At 47.0% G+C, this 18,207-nt stretch overlaps 1 pseudogene; it reads right to left on the reverse strand.

Annotated features, from left to right (window-relative positions):
• Positions 1-1,308: 1,308 nt before the first annotated feature.
• LOC133052910 (SCO-spondin-like) lies at positions 1,309-17,423 on the reverse strand (annotated as a pseudogene).
• Positions 17,424-18,207: the final 784 nt, after the last annotated feature.

An 18,207-nucleotide genomic window follows, 5' to 3' on the forward strand; every position in this document is an offset into this window, starting at 1 on the left:
CACTCATGGTACAGACGCCCGGCCGGGCAGCCTGCCTCTGAAAGGGATCCCTGAAATAGCGCCCGCACCACACCACCCTCGCGGCCTGCTGTGCCCGCCTGCACTCACCCCAGTGCCCATCCCCTCCAGTGGCCCCCGGAGTCCTGCGGACCACACCCTCCCTGGGCCGGGCCCTGGGTCACGCCCGCTCCCACACTCTCCCGTGCCCCCCAAATCTACCTGCTTCCTCCTCCGTTTGCCCACCACCGGACTGTGTGAGGGGTGGCATGTGGCGGATGGGGTGGGAGTGGTCAAAAGGCAACCTGTGAGTCAGGGTCAAAGGCCAGGATGGGGATTGGGAGTGAAGTTGGAGTGCCCAGACAGAGCCTGGGCCGGGGCTCACCTCTGCAGACCTGGGTGCAGCAGGTGCGGCTTTGGCGGGCAGGCCCCAGACAGCTGCTCCCCTCTGCCAGAGGAGACGCTGCAGTCCTCCCAGGGGCCCCAGGAACCCCACACCCCTGGCCCGGGGCAGGCAGGCACCGCCTGGTATTGCAGGATGCCCGCCACGCAGGTGCTGGGGACAAGGGCGGGGCTTCAGAAGACAGGGGGCCTGCTTCCCCGGGGGCCATCCTGCCCGGCTGGCAGCCCACGCCTCCCTGGTGCTCTTGGCTCACCACTTGTCACATGGCCCGGTCACCACCTCCCCGGGCTCCAGGCTCTGCCAGGAGCTGAGCCCAGACCCCGCCGAGCGGCTCTCCTTCTCAGGGATCCCTGAGGGCACAGGAGCAGGCAGGCACTTCAGACAGCTCAGCCAATCACCAACCCTGCTCAGGGCTCTACTCCACTGTCTCCACCCACGGGTACCAGGGTCCTGGCAGGCGGAGGACACAGAAGCCCCAATGGACACCAGCCCCGGGACACAGGAGTTGCCCATCCCTGTCCCGCAGCACCAGGCTGGCCTCTGTGGGCAGAGTGGAAGGAGCCAGGCAGGAGGGCGCTGCTGTGCTTAGGGGGCGGGTTGGGGGAGACACACCCATGGCTCTGGGCTGGTACTGGCAGCGGCACTAGGCGGGGGGCACGCAAAGGCTGTCTTGGGACAGCTGGCCCGGGGGGCACCCACAGCTGGGCTGCTGGCAGCCCATCGAGTCTGGCTGGCACACGAGCCCAGGGGGACAGGTCCTCGCAGGAGCGGGGGCAGGGCTGCCCACAGGGGAAAAGACCCTGGCTACCTACACAGTCTGCAGCAGGAGGGAAGCAGAGCGGGTAGGTTTGGGAGGGGGTCCAACCCGAGAGTTGAGTGACCAGCCCTCCAGCCATGCCCACCACCTGCTAGGACCTGGAGCAGGTCCTCGTCTGGCCCCGGCAGGGCTGAAAGCATGCCATCCACTCTGACCACGGGCACCAGGCGCCAGGCACTGTGGAGGTGAATGGTGAGCCCTGGGGTGCCGCCATCCCTCCCTGCACCCCTAGACTGCTTCTCCTCACCTCGTTCTGACCGGGGCACATACGTGGGCAAGGCAGGTCTGTGCAGGTGACCAGCCCTCGGAGCAGGTGCTGGGCTGGGCAAGCAAGCACAGAGAGAGGGCAGCTCACTTGCACGTGCCCTCCACATATGCCCCTCCCCGTCTGCCACCCCTTCCCCTCTCCACCACCTCCACTGCCCTCTGAGGTCTCAGTCCCCTTCCCCACTCTCCAGCACCTCCAGACCCTGCTCACTGACTCACTCAAGGCACTCTCAGTTATCCTACGGACTCGGTCCTATGGGGAAGTGACCACAGGTCGTCTGCAGCTGAAGGAGGCCAGACAGCAGGAGGAAGCACCACATCACGACCCCCTGCCCTCTCAAAGCACACGTCCAGCTCTCTGAAGTCTCCCAGACCCCCAAAGCTGGCTGCCTCAGTTTCCCCACATTCAGACCAGGGGTTTGGGTACCTGCCGCATCTTCTCAGGACTTATGGGAGCCTAGCGTGCAACAGCTGAGACTGGGAGAGCTTGGGTGCGTGAGCCACGGAGTGGACTAGCCCTGCCCTCACCCGTGGCATCCTGCCCGCACGCCCCACCCCCGGCCCTAACCAGGAGTTGCAGCCTTCGGGCCTCGCCAGCTGGGCGCCCGGACGGTGCCCCTCCTGGGTCAGCAGGTCCAGGCAGCTGCGGTGAGCGGGCTGCACACAGACTATGCCATTAGCACTCAGCGCCTGGCCTGGGGGGCAGTGACAGCCGGGCTGGCAGTGCCACACGCAGTGCTGGGGGACAGGGAAGGGAGGGCCCGGGTCAGTGAAAAACGGGGGGCCCAACGGGACTGCTGCGGGATGGAGGGGGTCGCCTGGGAGCCACGATGAAGTGAAGAATGAGGCTGTGGTGGGTAGAGCGGGGGAAGTGCGACGCTCCAGTTCACAGCTGTCTTTTCTAAACAGTTTGTGCAGAGTTTCCACTGGAGTTTCTCCTCCAGGGGAGTGGGAAGGGACAGCCTGCGAGGAGCTTCCCAGAATGGAGTATCCGCCAGACGTTAGGCCCCGTGGAGGGTTGAGTGGGGACCGAGGCAGATCTCCTATAATGGAGGGAGCCTGGGACCGGAAAGCTGGAGGGAGCGGTGAGCGTTTGGGAAGGTGCCAGAGCTTCTTGGGAGAGGCCGGGACCAGGCACCGTGTCCTGGTCCTCCCGCCTCCATGTGGAGCCTCCCGTCCTCCTTGGACAGGCCAGAGCAGGGCTTCTCAAAGTGCTGTCCCTTTGCCCTAGCTGTTTGCTCCAGCATCTTTTGACTCAGGGCCGATTCCTCATCACTGCGCAGGCGCCACTGGACCGCGCCCCATCCGCCCCCCCCCCCCTCACCCCCCGGGGTGGGCCGGCCTAGGGCCCTCTCCATGGTCCTGGACTGGCCCTGAGCCCCGGCACACGTGCGCGCACTTGTGCGCACAGGGTCAGAGTCTGCAGACCAACGCGCCGAACGTGGAGGGTTTCGGATGATCCACCAAGAGGACTGCCTTTTTCCTGTGTGTTCCTGCTGTTTCTATCATAAAACGTGTCAACCGAGAAACGCATATGCAGTAAGGACGACAAAGGCTGCTGGATGAGACTCAGTCCCGCTGCTCTCTAGAACCAGGAGCCAGGCCGGCTGGGTGCTGACCCCTAACCTTCCCCTCAACCGCGGACGGCCCTAGGTCAGAGGGGCCACACCCTGCCATCTGGCAACATGACCGTCAGGAGCCCAGACTCACCACGAGGTCATCACAGGAGGCAGGGCAAGGAGGACCACAGGCACTGCACTTGGCCCCTTCAATGACGGTGCAGCTGGTCACTGCAGGGGGGAGGGCACCAGGTGGGTAGACAGCTGAGCAAGTCTCTCCCCCGTACCCTCGCCTCCCCAGAATGCCCCCCAAAGCTTTCCCACCTCTCCTCCTTGACCCCCACCGCTGTCCCGCAGGTACCCGGGCATGGCAGAGCCTGGCAGGCTGCCCCCGGGGTCTGAGGCCCTTTGCAGTAATCCCCCAGGCTCTGGGGTGGGGGCTGGCCACAGGCTCGGGTCTGGCTCTGGAGACCCACCCCCTACAGCTCCGGCTACAGCTGGACCAGGGTCCCCAAGGGATCCAGCCTCCAGCTCCTGGGGAATAGAGGAGGAAGCAGTGGTGAGGGGCTGGGCTTGGCTGAGGCAAGGCGGTAGGCACATCTGGGCTCCATGGGACTCAGGGTCACACTCCCACAGGAGGCAAGGCTCCTCCTCTGCCCTGGGGCCTGGGCAAAGAGGGGGCGCCAAGGCCAGCAGGGGCAGTGGGGCCACGCTGGACGGTGCCCCGCTGGGGGCCTGGTGCAGAAGCGGTGTCTATGGTGCTGGGCTGGGCCACAAGAAGCAGAGCACTCCCTCCATGGGGTCCAGGGTGACCACGTGTGCTGACCTGCGGTGCTCAGCAGGGAGCGGCAGAGAGGACAGCAGAGGCTGAAGTGGCCCAAAGGGCGGGGGTGGGGCAGAGTGTGGTGCAGAAGACAGGCCAACCCGTCCCTGCTCCCGCCCCTCCAGAGGGCTTTCATCCCCAGTGCTACCCCCCACCCCTGCACAGACGCACTCTGGCGGTGCTGGGGCGGGGGGTGAAGTCAGGAGAGACCCCCTTCTCACAGTTAGTGATGAGCCCAGAGACACAAGAGCTGGTGGAGAAGCAGCAGACGGTGGGGGCACTCTTACAGGCTGAACATGTCCCCACAAATTCATGTGTTGGAGCCCTAACGTCTGAGCGTGACTGCAGAATTGTGACCGTGTTTGCGGGGAGGGCATCTTTGCAGAAGTGATCAAGTTAAAATGGGGCCATTAGGGTGACCCAAACCCAGTGTGACTGGTGTCCTACAAAGGCGATATCGGGACACAGGTGCAGACAGAGGGGATGTGAAGACCCAGGGAGGAGATGGTTATGTGAAGCAGGATTGAGAGATGCCACCACAGGCCAGCGGAGGCCAGGAATTGCCCACAAACTCCCCAAGACGAGGGGTGCTGGGAAGAGCCCCAGCAGACAGAGACGGGTGGGAAGTGTGAGACTGGTGAGGAGGGGGCAGGCGAGTGGCACATGCAGGCTTGGCTCCAAAGAGCTGCACACTGTGCCTGTGGGAGGGGGCGTCTCTGTGGCCCATGGAGGCCAACCCCCCTGTCCCCCATGCAGAGGAGAGACAGAGGGTCCTCAGGGTCATGGGGCCATTGCAGGGGGCGGCAGCCTCACCAATTCTCAAATGGAGGAAGCACAAAACTGCCTGGGATGTGGAGGCGTCCCCCATTGTAAGAGGGGCAGTCCCTGGAGCAGACCACTGCCAGTCTTCAAAATTGCAAAAGACAGCTCCAAGTGGAGCAAAGGCACGTGTATTCACTGAATTCTCATAGCCTGAAGACAGGGGTTTCCGACTGGAAACTGGAAAACTGAGGAGAGCTACGTGAACACTGAGAAAAGGAGATGGGATGGAAGTTTTCTGGGAGGTGCCCCAGAATTAAATGGTCTTCAAGGTGTTTTAAGACCACCTTGTAGGAGGAAAGCAGACACTTAAACACAGCTTAATTATCATGGAGGGATTTTAGGCAAGATATTAAAAGCTAGAAAATGGTGAAAGAGAACAGAATGAAAGCCTGAATACTGTGGCTGTGAAACCAGTTTCGGAGGAGACACACTATCACTGCCATATGACACATCGGTGTTGAGTCAGAGAGATGAAAAATGCAGGTGAGGGTCACAGGGTCATAAGGGGCACTTTAAATGCCTCTTTTTCCTCACCAAACCATCTTAATTTCTCCCCATCCTACCCTAGAGGTGTCAGGAAGGGGCTTTGTGATGTCAAGGCTCACCCAGGATCCACCATTGGCTGGAGAACTGAATTGATAACCTCATAAAGCATAAGGGTGTGCCTCCTGGGCAGGGGTATATATAGGGGTGGGTGCTCAGGGTCGCTGGAGCAGACCACTGTGAAAATTCAAAATGGCAAAAGACAACTCCAAGTGGAGCAAACGCACATGTATTCACTGAATTCTCATAGTCTGAAGACAGGAGTTTCAGACTGGAAACTGGAAAACTGAGGAGAGCTACGTGAACACTGAGAAAAGGAGATGGGATGGAAGTTTTCTGGGAGGTGGCCCAGAATTAAATGGTCTTCAAGATGCTTTAAGACCGCCTTGTAGGAAGAATGTGGAATGATCCTCATTTCCGCAGACACTTGAATACAGCCTAATTATTAAGGAGGGATTTTAGGCAAGATATTAAATACTAGATAATGGTGAAAGGTGAGAGAGAACAGAATGAAAGCCTGAACACTGTGGCTTTGAAGCCAGGTTTGGAGGGGGCACAATCCCTCTGCCATGGGACACGGCATTGTGAAGTTAGAGACACGAAGATGGCAGGTGGGCTTCATGGGCTTATATCATTTTTAAAATGCCTCTTTTAGGTCTAGCTTGACCATTGTGTCATTTACAGTTTGTGTTTCCTTGTTAATTTTCTGTTTAGTTGATCTATCCATAGGTGTGAGTGGGGTATTAAAGTCTCCCACTATTATTGTGTTATTGTTAATTTTCCCTTTCCTACTTGTTAGCATTTGCCTTACATATTGTGGTGCTCCTATGTTGGGTGCTGCTGCTAAGTCGCTTCAGTTATGTCTGATTCTGTGTGCACGCATAGATGGCAGCCCACCAGGCTCCTCTGTCCCTGGGATTCTCCAGACAAGAACACTGGAGTGGGTTGCCATTTCCTTTTCCAATGAATGAAAGTGAAAAGTAAAGTGTAGCTGCTCAGCCATGTCTGACTCTTTGTGACCCCATGGAATGCAGCCTACCAGATTCCTCCATCCATGGGATTTTCCAGGCAAGAGTACTGGAGTTGGTTGCCACTGCCTTCTCCGATGTTGGGTACATATATATTTATAATTGTTATATCTTCTTTTTGGATTGATCCTTTGATCATTATGTACTGTCCTTCTTTGTCTCTTTTCACAGTCTTTATTTTAGAGTCTATTTTATCTGATATGAGTATTGCTACTCCTGCTTTTTTGTGGTCTCCACTTGTGTGAAATATCTTTTTCCAGCCCTTCACTTTCAGTTTGTATGTGTCCCTTGTTTTGAGGTGGGTCTCCTGTAGACAGCATATATAGGGATCTTGTTTTTGTATCCATTCAGCCAGTCTTTGTCTTTTGGTTGGGGCAGTCAACCCATTTACATTTAAGGTAATTATTGATAAGTATTGTCCTGTTGCCATTTACTTTGTTGTTTTGGGTTCGAGTTTATACACCCTTTCTGTGTTTCCTGTCTAGAGAAGATCCTAGAAGCTTTGTTGTAAAAATAAATGAAGCTTAAAGCTGGTTCTTTGAGAAGATAAATAAAATTGGCAAACCATTAACCAGACTCATGAAGAACCAAAGGAAGAAGAATCAAATCAACAAAATTAGAAATGGAAATGGAGAAATCACAACAGACAACACATAAATATAAAGGATCCTAAGAGACTATGATCAGCACCTATATGCCAATAAAATGGACAACTTGGAAGAAATGGCAAATTCTCAGAAAACTGTAACTTTCCAAAACTGAACCAGGAAGAAATAGAAAATCTTAACAGGCCCATCACAAACACGGAAATTGAAACTGTAATCAGAAAACTTCCAGCAAACAAAAGCAAAGGACCAGGTGACTTCACAGGTGAATTCTACCAAAAATTTAGAGAAGAGCTAACACCTATCTTACTCAAACTCTTCCAGAAAATTGCAGAGGAAGGGAAACTTCCAAACTCATTCTCTGAGGCCACCATCACCCTAATACGAAAACCAGACAAAGATGCCACAAAAAAAAACCCTACAGGTCAATATCACTGACTAACATACATGCAAAAATCCTTCACAAAATTCTAGCAAACAGAATCCAAACATATTAAACATATTAAAAAGATCATACCTCATGACCAAGTGGACTTTAACCCAGGGATGCAAGGATTGTTTAATATCTGCAGATAAATGTAATATACCACATTTAAAAATGGAAAGATAAAAACCATATGACTATCTCAATGGATGCAGAGAAAGCCTTTGACAAAATTAAACATCCATTTATTATGAACTCTCCAGGAAGAAGGAATAGAAGGAACATACCTCAACATAATAACAGCTATATATGACAAACCCACAGCAAACATCATCCTCAATGGTGAAAAATTGAAAGCATTTCCCCTAAAGTCAGGAACAAGACAAGGGTGACCATTCTCACCACTACTAATCAACAAAGTTTTGGAAGTTTTGGCCACAGCAATCAGAGCAGAAAAAGAAATAAAAGGGATCCAGAATGGAAAAGAAGTAAAACTCTCACTGTTTGCAGATGACATGATCCTCTACCTAAAACACCCTAAAGACTCTACCAGAACATTACTAGAGCTAATCAATGGATAGAGTACAGTTGCAGGATATAAAATTAACACATGGAAATCCCTTGCATTCCTGTACACTAACCATGAGAAAACACAAAGAGAAATTAAGGAAACAATTCCATTCACCATTGCAACAAAAAGAATAAAATACTTAGGAATATATCTACCAAAAGAAACAAAAGACCTACATATAGAAAACTTCAAACACTGATGAAAGAAATCAAAGAGGACACAAATAGATGGAGAATTATACCATGTTCATGGATTGGAAGAATCAATATAGTGAAAATGAGTACACTACCCAAAGAAATCTATAAATTCAATGCAATCTGTATCAAGCTACCAACAGTATTTTTCACAGATCTAGAACAAATAATTTCACAATTTGCCTGGAAATACAAAAAACCTCAAATAGCCCAAGCAATCTTGAGAAAGAAGAATGGAAGAGGAGGAAGCGATCTGCCTGCCTTCAGACTATACTACAAAGCTACAGTCATCAAGATAGTATGGTACTAGCAGAAAGACAGAAATATAGATCAATGGAACAAAACAGAAAGCCCAGAGATAAATCCATGCCCCTATGGACACCTTATCATTGACAAAGGAGGCAAGAATATACAATGGAGAAAAGACAATCTCTTTAACAAGTGGTGCTGGGAAAACTGGTCAACCACTTGTAAAAGAATGAAACTAGAACACTTTCTAACACCGTACACAAAAATAAACTCAAAATGGATTAAAGATCTAAACACAAGACCAGAAACTATAAAACTCCTAGAGGAAATCATAGGCGAAACACTCTCCGACATAAATCACAGCAGGCTCCTCTATGACCCACCTCTCAGAGTAATGGAGATAAAAGCAAAAATAACAAATGGGACCTAATGAAACTTAAAAGCTTTTGCACAATGAAGGAAAGTATAAGCAAGGTGAAAAGACAGCCTTCAGAATGGTAGAAAATAATAGCAAACGAAGCAACTGACAAAGATTTAATCTCAAAAATATAGAAGCAACTCCTGCAGCTCAATTCCAGAAAAATAAATCACACAATCAATAAATGGGCCAAAGAACTAAACTGACTGTTCTTCAGAGAAGACAGACAGATGGCTAACAAATACATGAAAGGATGCTCAACATCACTCATTATCAGAGAAATGCAAATCAAAACCACAATGAGGTACCATCTCACTCCGGTCAGAATGGCTGCTATCCAAAAATCTACAAACAATAAATGCTGGCAAGGGTGTGGAGAAAAGGGAACCCTCTTACACTGTTGGTGGGAATGCAAACTAGTACAGCCACTATGGAGAAAAGTGTGGAGGTTCCTTGAAAAACTGGAAATAGAACTTCCATATGGCTCAGCAACCCTACTACTGGGCCTGCACACCAAGGAAATCAGAATTGAAAGAGACGTGTGTACCCCAATGTTCATAACAGCACTGTTTATAATAGCCAGGACATGGAAGCAACCTAGATGTCCATCGGCAGACAAATGGATAAGAAAGCTGTGGTACATATACAGAATGGAATATTACTCAGCCATTAAAAAGAATACATTTGAATCAGTTCTAATGAGCTGGATGAAACTGGAGCCTATTATGCAGAGTGAAGTAAGCCAGAATGAAAAACACCCATACAGTATACTAACACATATATTTGGAATTTAGAAAGATGGTAATGATAACCCTATATTCGAGACAAAAAAAGAGACACAGATGTATAGAACTATCTTTTGGACTCTGTGGGAGAAAGCGAGGGTGGGATGATCTGAGAGAATAGAAGTGAAATATGTATATTATCATATGTCAAACAGATGGCCAGTCCAGGTTCGATGCATGAGATAGGGTGCTCAGGGTTGGTGCACTGGGATGACCCTGAGGGACGGGATGGGGAGGGAGGTGCAAGGGGGGTACAAGATGGGAAACACACGTAAACCCATGGCTGATTCATGCCAATGTATGGCAAAAACCGCTACAATATTGTAAAGTAATTAGCCGCCAATTTAAATAATAAATTAAAAACAAACAAACAAACAAAAAGTCTGTGGAAGAAGGCCAGGGTGGGATGATCTGAGAGAATAGAATTGAAACATGTATATTATCAAGTGTAAGCAGATTGCCAGTCCAGGTTGGATGCATGAGACAAGTGCTCAGGGCTGCTGCACTGGGATCACCCGGAGGGATGGGATGGGGAGGGAGGTGGGAGGGGGTTCAGAATGGGGAACACATGTAAATCCATGGCTGATTCATATCAATGTATGGCAAAAACCACTACAATATTGTAAAATAATTAGCCTCCAACTAATAAAAATAAATGAAAAAAAAAATGTTTCTTTGATCCACCAAACCATCGGAATTTCTCCCCATTCTCCCAACTAGGTGGCAAGTTGGGGCTTTATGATGTCAAGGCTCACCAATGGCCACCATTGGTTGGGGAAGTGACTTACTGACCTCAAAAAGCATAATGGTGTGGCCCCCTGGGGAGGGCTATATATAGGGGTGCTTAGGGGCTCTGGAGCAGACCACTGTGAGTCTTCAAACTAGCAAAGAGCAGCTCCAAGTGGAGCAAGGGCAAGAGTATTCATTGCATTCTCACAGCCTGAAGACAGGGGTTTCAGACAGGAAACTAAAAACTGAGGAGGGCTACGTGAACACTGAGGAAGAGAGGTGGCATGGAAGGTTTCTGGTAGGTCGCCCAGGAGTAAATGGTCTTAAAGCGCCTTTAAGACCACCTTGTAGGAGGAAACTGGAATGATCCTCATTTCCGCAGACACTTAAATGCAGCCTAATTCTCAAGGAGGTATTTTAGGCAAGATATTAAATACTAGATTGTTAGGAAGCATTTAACAAGAGGCTTCCTGTGTGCTGCTTTGGATCTGTCAGGAACCCTCTGGCCCTTCATGAATTAAGAGGAGAGGCATGCCTTTCCTGGGGCTGAGGAATCCAGGCATTTCTCATTATGGTGATAAGTACCCTCTTCCTTTTTATGAGCCATACGGTGAAAGGTGATTGTTTGCAACTCTCTCTTTGATAGGGATCGTCTTATGTTTTGTAAGTCTGGAATTTTAATCTTTATCTTTGCTGAGAATAACCACCTTGTAAGACAGTATATATGCCCACACCATGTTGATTAAAACACCTTTGCTCCATCAGAGCTTGGGTCCCCGTGTCTTTCTTTCTTTCCTTCTTTCTATTCTCTCTCTCTCTCTCTCTCTCTCTTTCTGTCTCTGGCTAATTCCTTGGAGCGTGGAGGCCCCCTGAGCTCACTTTCTTGCCCGGGCTTCTAAGACCCTCTCGAGAAGGCACACTGTGCCTTCACCCACTCGAGAGGGCACCTGGTGCCTACGTGCAGCAGCGCGAGCCCTAAGAATAGGACTCTATTGGCTTTCCACATAAACCAGGGGATATCAGCCTCTTTCTCTTTCTTACTTTCTTATCGTTGACTCGGGACCACCAGGTTCCAGTCCATTAAAGGAGCAACAAGTGGCTCCTAAACAGGGACTTGGTACACGTGGCTTCAGATGGAGTGACCCCCAGGGTCTATTGAGGCCAGTAAGTATTAAGACACGGGTCAATCGGCTGGAAAGCCCCCTCACTTTTCTACTTTACTTCAGCTCTTATTTAAAGTTCAGGGATTTTTTGTTTCACACCAGAGAATAGAGGCTTGCCTTCAGACAGTGGTTGAATGTAATCCTTGGTTCCCTAATGAAGGTAGTTCCGATAGATTTCTGGCCCCTATGGGCTCTCATTGAAACTGTGATTCTGCCATTTCAAGGAAATGCTAGCCCTCATGATATTTGGCAACAGGCAGAACACTTATTACATGAATATAAATTAGATGATGATACCTTACAAAAGGCCCAATTAGAACAACAAAAGATATTTCAAGATTTTCCTACCAACCCTGCCCCGGTTGCTCCAAGCGCTCCTCCCCTGCCAGAGGGTACATATCCCAAAGTCTCTCCCTCAATAAAACCTAATGATTCTGACAACGACTTCCTTAAGACACCTTTTAACATTAAAACTGACGACACCTTTCTGAATAACAATAATTTACTCCCTTCGCGACAGAGGCTCTCTGAATTGCTGGCTTCGAAATCACAAGTCTCTGAAGCCGATGGTTTTTCTGCCTTTCCAGTTTTAAGAAATGCTGGTGCTCAAGGGCAAATAACACCTCAGTATGAAGGTAGTAACCTTTTTCACATGCAACAAGTGAAAAAGGCCATAACTTTGTATGGCCCACATTCGCCTTTTTCTAAAGAGATCCTAAATGCTATGGCATCTTCTATTGGAAACTTTATTCCATATGATTGGCAAATTTTAATTAAAGCTCTCCTTAAACCAGGAGAGTATCTTAAATGGACAATGGAGTCTCAAGATATAGCCAGAGATCATGCTAACAGAAATGCTCGAGCTGGCACTCCCCAAAATCAAATTACTTTTGAGATGCTAACTGGCACTGGACAATTTGACGCTATAGAAGCTCAAAGATGATGCCCTCCTTTGTTGCCTGATCGATTAAAAACAGTGGCCCTTGAAGCTTGGGATTGAATTACTCCTCAAGGGGAGCCTACAGGTAGCTACATTAAAATATTGCAGGGACATAATGAAATGTATGCTGATTTCTTAGCTAGATTAGAAACTGCTATTTCCTGTACAATAATTGGAGAAGAAGCTAAAAGACAACTAGAAAAATTACTTGCTTATGAAAATGCAAATCAGGAATGTCAAAGGGCTATAGCCCCAATTCGTGATACAGGGACTATTTTTGATTATTTAAAGGCTTGTTGCAATCTAAGATCAGAAACTCAAAAGATGCAAATGCTAGCTAAAACAAGAAAAGAAAATACCTTAAGAAAGAGAAATGAAGGATGTTTTACATGTAGAGATAAGAACCATTTTAAAAAAGACTGCCCTAAGAAAGTAAAAACAAACAAACAAAAAGACAAAAAACCAAAACCTCCAAAAATCTGCCCTTGCTGCCATCGGGAATTGGGCCAAAGAGTGTAAATCTAAATGTGATATTGAAAAAAAAAAAAAGCCTATTCTGGGAAACTCCAGGCAGGAGATCCCCCAGGTCCCCTTCAACAAAAACCAGGGGCAAATACCATCTTTTTCCTCAAACCCTCAACATCCGGCAGTGCTGCCCTCGATATACCTGTCCTAAACTCCTTTACCCTCAAGCAGTCCTCTCTAGAATACCTACTGGACTTTTTGGGCCCCTGCCCCCACAAACCTTCAGTCTTTTACTTGGCTGATCTAGTTTGACTGAACAGGTAAAAAGGCCAGGTGTCTCCAAATGGAAAAAATAGGCTGCAAGTGTCAGACATTTTTATCTCTCTTAAGCAGCAAGAAAAAACAAACTAGCGACATATGTATATATATTTTCTCCTCTATACAAATTTAAAAGGAGGTTTCTCTTAAAATACTGTGTTGCTATAATGACACTTGGTTTCACTTGAAGTTAACTATTCTCAAACCCTGAGTTAACCAACACATTTTTCTTATGGAAACGTTTGTCTTAAGCTATGTTAATGAAACTGTATTTGCTTGAAAACCTGCCTTTCTTCAAGATTCATGTCAATCATTTTGTGACCCGGGACAACTCACCTGGTGCTAAGGTTATCCCAAAGTGCATGTTGTGGGTGAGGGGCCTGGTGCTATTCTCTTCAGTTTTGAGACATTTCATTTCTCTAATTAAGCAGACTGCTGGTAGTTATATGACACCTGGCTAAAGACTAGCAGGGGGCACTCTTTCTGCCCCCTTCTGATGCCTATGTCAGAGTCTTTCTCTATCTCCTTTATACTTTAATAAAACTTATAAAATCTCAATTTGAGAACACATTACAAACTTCTACCAATTTCCAATTAGCTTTTCTAAAATATTTTAGAGAAATTTCATTTCATTATCCTTCTGGTGAGCTGTGGAATTTCTTCAAAAACACTGTATTTATTGTTTCTCGCATTTCTTTTATATAGATGTGACTAAAAATGCCAAAACTTCATTCTGGTCTCTTAAAAAATATAAAGTCATTTATACTAAATTTCATTCTGCTCAACAAAATAAATTATATGCTCTTATTCAAGTTATTTGATTCTATATATTGTTTTTATATTAAAAATATAGAAACCTCCACCATAAACTCCTAGTTCTATTAAAACAGACAATGGCCCTGCCTATATTTCTAGACACTTTAAACAATTTTTACAATCTTTTTCTATTAAACATATTACAGATATTCCTTATAATCCACAGACACAAGACATAGTCAAACAAACACATCACACACTAAAGTTACAAATAAAAAAATTAAAGAAAGGGGAATACACAGGTACACTACTGTCTTCCTTATCTAAAGCAGACTTTATACTAGATTCCAACATAAGATATTTTCTAAACTCATAATTATTGTTAATACAGGTTTATTTGTTTTAAAATTTTTTAAACCTACCACAAGGAAATATTTTAACAAGAGCAGAAAGACATTTCGAGGAATTGAAGGACACTTCTCTTCCTCTGCCCATTTGGGACCAAGATGGGTTCAATAAGCAATAGAAATATGGGAAATTAATCTTACAGGGATAGGGATATGCTTGTATTTCCCCAGATGGATCCAACAAACTTTTTCCTCGGAAAATTCGACCCAAGGGGGCCCCTGACATTCAAAATGGAGACGAAACAACAAGAACCCCGGGAGGAAGAAACTCCAATACGGGCCATGGCGGCTCTAAAGATCTCCAGAAAGCATCGCCCTTGGAGACATCAACCCTACGATATCCCCTCTTGGGACAAATAAAAACCCTCACTAATCAAGTTAAGAATCTGATTTCTCAACAGGAAATGCCTCAGAGTCCTGAAAACCTTATCACTATGCTCCGTTGGCCTGCGCGACCCCCCTCAAGCCGGATTAACTAACTTACTTACCCAACCTCCATTTATTTCAGGTCATAAAATGGACGGAGAAAAGACCCAGCGAATCAACCAATGATTCCACCCATATGCCCCCTCCCTGGAACCCACACACCCTGGGGAGGAGGGAAAACTAATTAACATTTCTTTAGGTTATTAAGTCCTTCGTTTGTGTATGGGCCCAGCAAAATTATGCATAAATGTCAGCCGACAAACTTGGGCTTTCGTCCTACCTCCAAACCTCCAAAAGAAGCCTTGCGGACATTGCTGCCCTTTTTCTGTCTGTGAACCGTGTTTATTACTAAAACTTTAGGGAAAGAGTTAGGGAAAGAACAAAAAAGATTATGTAAAACGGTACTAACACTACGTTGAAACATTACCATGACAAAGGACTTCTTGGCTGGCTTGACAATGGAATGACACCCTCCTCCTCCATCCTCAATAAACAAATTGCACCTGGACTATAGGCATATAAAACATACGGAAACTTGCTGCCAGCACCAGAGAACTTGGGACTCGGACCGGACATTTCACAGGGAACAGTCGTGGTCATAGTAACTATTTCTTGTACTATAATCAGCCGTACAGCCTGTGTCCCACTTGCTTTTGTGATAGCCATAAGAAATTTACAATTTAATAAGACTTTATGTTCTGTAACTTGTATTAATTGCCAATTTTGTGTTACTCCTGTTCAATTCAATCATAGTACCTACAGCTGGGAACAAATCAAATTTCATTTACATGACAATGACTCTGAATGTACGATTACTGCAAAAGAAAATCTTTGAAACTTTTTCTAAACATCTGCCCTCTTCCACTAATTTGGAAACTTCAGCTGAACAAATTATCTGGGCTAGACCCACAAGGATGGTTTCAAAGTATTACCCACAGCATCGGATCTAGAACTGTAACTTTGGTGATTGTCTTGATAATTGTATTTGTTGTTTATCGTCACCTTTCTATAAGGTTGGTTAATACTAACTAAGCTCATTTGGTCAAGACCTTATTTTTTTTTACAAATACAATAAAATAGGGGGAATTGTCAGGAAGCATTTAACAAGATGCTTCCTGTGTGCTGTTTTGGATCTGTCAGGAACCCTCTGGCCCTTCATGAATTAAGAGGAGAGGCATGCCTTTCCTGGGGCTGAGGAATCCAGGCATTTCTCATTATGGTGATAAGTACCCTCTTCCTTTTTATGAGCCATATGGTAAAAGGTGATTGTTTGCAACTCTCTCTTTGATAGGGATCATCTTATGTTTTATAAATCTGGAATTTTAATCTTTATCTTTGCTGAGAATAACCACCTTGTAAGACAGTATATATGCCCACACCATGTTGATTAAAACACCTTTGCTCCATCAGAGCTTGGGTCCCCGTGTCTTTCTTTCTTTCCTTCTTTCTTTCCTTCTTCTATTCTCTCTCTCTCTCTCTCTCTCTCTCTCTCTCTCTCTCTCTCTCTCTCTGTGTCTCTGGCTAATTCCTTGGAGCGTGGAGGCCCCCTGAGCTCACTTTCTTGCCCGGGCTTCTAAGACCCTCTCAAGAAGGCACACTGTGCCTTCACCCACTCGAGAGGGCACCTGATGCCTACGTGCAGCAGCGCGAGCCCTAAGAATAGGACTCTATTGGCTTTCCGCATAAACCAGGGGATATCAGCCTCTTTCTCTTTCTTACTTTCTTATCGTCGACTCTGGACCACCAGGTTCCTGTCCATTAAAGGACCAACACTAGATAATGGTGAAAGGTGAGAAGGAACAGAATGAAGGCCTGAATAATGTGGCTGTGACGCAGGTTTGGAGGAGACACCAGACCCCTGCCATGTGGAGTTTTATGCTCATAAAGCATAAGGGTGTGGACCCCTGGGGACGGGCATATATATGAGTTCTCAGGGGCTCTGGAGGAGACCACTGCGAGTTTTCAAAATGGAAAAAGACAGCTCCAAGTGTCCCTGAGTTCTGCAGGCAGGTCTGGAGCTGCTCCCACCAGCTCAAAAAGCCAGATCCTAGCCCTGAAATCTCCATTTGATTCTCCTCTCTATCTTCCTCTAACTAATCAACCTGTAGCACTCTCTGTCACTTGCCCTGGCAAGGTTCTTTGTTCCTGCAGTCTTCGTCATCTTCCAAGAGTGCATGTACGTTGTCCATATTTTGAACTGTCTGCTGACTGAATGAAAACATTTGAGGAATGGAACCTTGAGCCTGAAGACAGGCCTGAATGGAAACGTCTTGCTTAAGTTCCATACAGGGAACCTGCAGTGCCTTCTGGCTAAGTTGAATGTTATTAGTGATTTGAATCCTATTGACTGTGTCATCTGGGAGATGAGCATTTTCTCTCTGAAACTGGCACTAAAGGCTTTTATGTTACTTCACTTTGGTTGTACCTCTTCTCCAAGGTGTCCTCTACATGGTACTGTTACCTCCAAATATTCTCAGTTATGCATGTCTTGGGTATGATGTGCTGGAGGACAGACTCTGTCTTTTAGTCTTGGCGAAGACAGAAGGTCAAGAGGTTTTATTTCTCTAGTTGGTAGAGGACTTAAAATCTGCCCTATCAATCCTGGGGATATGGGTCTGTCATGGCTGCAGGTGTTAACTGTGAGCTTACCTGGAGCTGTAGTTTTGCCACTCATAACAGCCCTTGGTGTGGTTGAGGACCATGTACATCTCCATGGGTTGGAGACCTTCAGTTTGGATTGGATTGTATTCTTATATTTTTAAGATACGTAGTTTGCATGCTAGAATGGTGGTCTCTTGGGGTTCTCAGGAATCGAGAAGGCTGGTGATCAGAGTGGCGGCCATAGACTACGAATTCTGCCATGGAAATGGTGACACAAACACGCCTGGCCAGCTGTCTTGCGGAAAGGCCCAGGTGGCTCCAATGGTTTTGGAGGCTTTGTTACCCTCTAGGCTGCCCCATGGCTACTGCAGCCTAGCGTCTTGGTTAGGGAAGGTTTAGGTCGGCATAGTTACCACAAAATCACAACTTCGTGATTTAGCAACAGGCAGAAATGCCTTGGTCACTACCCTTTTTCTCCCAGGGATTTAAAAACGATATATGGGAAGGCTAAACCGAGACGACTGTATCTTTTCCACAAGGTCAGGCTGCTTTCCTTTGTGCTCATTTTCTTTTACCATTTCCTGTAAATTGTGCTCATTCTAATATTTCCTATGTCATCTTTACCCATTAAGTAGGAATAAGTTCTAACCCAGCTGAATCTCTAAAGAAAATGAAAACTCTTAGGGAGCACTAGGACTTCGTGAGGATTATCAGGTGATGGGTAAGAGAGTTCTTCTCGTTTCCATTCCCTGTAAATCTAAGTAAGAAAAGGTGGATTATTTTGGAATTGACAGATTCTTTTCAAGGGAGATGCATATATTGATTTGCTAAAGCTGCCATAACAAAGTGTCCCATACCAGGAAGCTTCAAAATATGTTTCCCAAACTTCTGAGGATC

This window comes from Dama dama, chromosome X, assembly GCF_033118175.1.
Source record: "Dama dama isolate Ldn47 chromosome X, ASM3311817v1, whole genome shotgun sequence".
Classification (NCBI taxonomy): Eukaryota; Metazoa; Chordata; class Mammalia; order Artiodactyla; family Cervidae; genus Dama; species Dama dama.